Source organism: Dromiciops gliroides, chromosome 3 (genome assembly GCF_019393635.1).
Source record: "Dromiciops gliroides isolate mDroGli1 chromosome 3, mDroGli1.pri, whole genome shotgun sequence".
Lineage (NCBI taxonomy): Eukaryota > Metazoa > Chordata > Mammalia > Microbiotheria > Microbiotheriidae > Dromiciops > Dromiciops gliroides.
Genome location: NC_057863.1, coordinates 107,825,162 through 107,828,158, shown reverse-complemented (window position 1 = coordinate 107,828,158; position 2,997 = coordinate 107,825,162). Strand labels below are relative to the sequence as shown.

Here is a 2,997-nt window from a genome sequence, read left to right as displayed (position 1 = left end):
CAAAAAGAAAGAATTCAAGTACTGTGGAGCCCCAGTAAGGATAACACAAGATCTGGCAGTATCTACATTAATGGACCAGAGGATATATAATATGATATTCCAGAGGACAAAGGAAATGGGATTACAACCAAGAATCACCTACCCAGCAAAACTGAGCATAATCTTTCTGAGGAAAAAATGGTACTTTAATGAAGAAGATGACTTTCAGGTATTTGTGATGAAAAGACCTGAACTGAATGGCAAATTTGACTTTCAAATACAAAACCCTAGAGAACCATAAAAATTGGAGTTGGGGGACATACCTGGGGTTGTGCAGTGGGTGATTGTATTATATCAGAGGCTGGATTGTGGCTGGGATTCCCATGGTTCCATGGTGGATGCTTTGTCCACTGTGTCACCTAGCTTCCCCATGATGATATCTTTAGGGTTAAATAGAGTGGTGAGGGGAATGCACTGGGGGAGGGAGAAGGGCAGAGGTTGCCTGAGGTGAAATCCTACATGAAAGAAACAATGAAAGGGCTTATGGAGTGGGGGAAGAGATGGATGAGGATCTGGGCAGTAAATAAACTTTGCAGTCAGCAGAAAAGGTTCAAAGACTTTAAACTCATCAGAGTTGTCTCAAGGAAGGATTAACAGGCACATCTAAATTGGTTGGATTAATCTATTTAATCTGGGCAGTAAATGAGCCTAATACTGATCAGAATTGGCTCAAAGACCTCAATCTCATAATTGGCTCAAGGAGGGAATAACATACACCCTCAAATGGGTGGAGTCATCTCTAGCTCTGCAGGAAAATAGGAGGGGAAGGGGATAAAGAGAGAGGGGCAAAAGAAGGAATGGCAGATTGGGGGAGGGGACAGAGAGAAGCAAATCCCTTTTGAAGTGGGATAGGATGAAAGAAGATGGATAATAGAATAAATATCATGGGGAAGGGAATAGGATGGAAGGGAAACAGTTAACAATAGTAATCATGAAAAAGAGAAAAAGGGGGAAAACTGTACAAAAAATATTTATAGCAACTCTTTGTGGTGGCTAAGAATTGAGAATCAAGGGAATGTCCATCAATTGAGGAATGACTGAAGAACCTATGGTATATTATTTTAGTGGAATGGTATTGTGCTACAGCAAATGACAAACAGGATGATCTCAGAAAAACCTGAAAAGATTCATGAACTGATGTATAGTGAAATGAGCAGAACTGGGAGGACATTGTACATAGTGACAGCAGTATTGTTCAATAAGCAATTGTGAATCACTTAACTTCTCTCAGCAATCCAAGACAATCCCAAGGGACTAAGGATGAAGAATGCTATCCACACTCATAGAAAAAACTGATAAAAAGAGCACTTGTAGATTGTACGTATATAACCTGGTTGCTGTCTTGTGGAGGGGGAAAAAAAGGGAGGGAGGGAGAAAATTTTGGAACTCTAAATCTTATGAAAGTGAATGTTGAAAACTACCCTTACATGTAACTGGAAAAAATAAAATAAATGTTTGTTGCAAGAAATGAATGAATGAATGAATGAATGAATGAATAAATAAAAAATAAATAAACAAACAAACAAATAAATAAACTTTGTGCATAATTCCCAATTGCTCTCCAAAATTGTTGGATTTCTCAAGTCCACCAACAAGGAATTAGTGTTTCAATTCTTTTTTTTTTAATATTACAACTTTTATGAAGTTATTATAAAACATCAGGACTCCTAAACATAAAGTAATCAGTATTTACATGAATTTAACATTATCTGTATATTAATTTTACTTTTTAGCTTGACTTTCTAATAAGTCTTTATCTTCATTGATTTTAGCAGCTACATAAGGAGATCATTCCTTGTCTGGGTGGCTAAAAAGCATGATTTGTCAGTGATCTTCTCTAAATTTCCCCTTATTGGCTGTAGGGCTTCCTCCCAATACAAGTGCAGCTTCTCACTTTGTCATTTTGGGTTCAAATCTCCCCCTATAATAGCCATCACTGAAGGCAAATTTTGACAGACTTCAAATAGCTCGCTTTACTTGAGGCTCCATATGCTTCATTGCTTGCAAAACATATCGGCCTGCAAATTCTGCAGCAGCAATCGTCAGTCCACCTGCTACCATTATTCTGTCCATGGCTTGGCCAGCACTGTGCTGTACCTGCAAAGTCACAGCTCATCCCAACCCAAAGGCTGCTGCTTCCTGGTCTGGCCCAGCCAAGGCCTTGGCCCCAGCCCCACAGCCTCTGGTCAGGCACAGCCTAGTGTTTCAATTCTACCACATCCTATAAAACATTTGTCACTTTCCCCTTCTATCATTTTAGCCAATCTGGTCGGTGTAAAATGATATCCTATGGTTTTTCTTTTGTTTTGTTCTGTTTTGTGTTTGTTTTTGTTTTTTGCAGGGCAATGAGGCTTAAGTGACTTGCTAAGGTCAGACAGTTAGTAAGTGTCAAGTGTCTGAGGCCAGATTTCAACTCAGTTACTCCTGAATCCAGGGCCAGTACTTTATCAACTATGCCATCTACATGCCCCACTTAAGGTTGTTTTAATCTGCATTTCTCCATTCAATAATGATTTAAAGCATTTTTGTGATTATAAATTATAACTTGTTTCTTTTTCTTCACTGGAAAACTGCCTGTTCATATCCTTTGACCATTTATCAGTTGGGGAATGACTCATATTCTTATATATTTTACAACATTCTTTAAATATTTTAAGTATGAGACCTTTATCTGAAAAAATAGCTACAGTTTTCCCTTAATTTTCTGTTTTCCTTCTAATTTTGGCTATATTAATTTATTTGTGTATATATATATTTATTTATTTTAACTCAATATAGCTTCAGTATTGATATTGCTTCATTGTCAATTGTATACACTTTTAAGAGCTCTTTCTTCCATTAAAGAATATTCCTTTCTTTCTGAGTAGCTCCAAGAATGACTCTGGCCCAAGCATTGATCTTCAAATTCACTTATGCACCCTGCAAGAAGGATACACAATATGGTGGTAGGGTTGATTG

The 2,997-nt window shown here is 37.6% G+C and overlaps 1 pseudogene; it reads right to left on the bottom strand.

Moving 5' to 3' along the window:
• Window positions 1-1,761: 1,761 nt before the first annotated feature.
• LOC122751821 lies at window positions 1,762-2,112 on the bottom strand (annotated as a pseudogene).
• Between the last annotated feature and the right edge of the window lie 885 nt (window positions 2,113-2,997).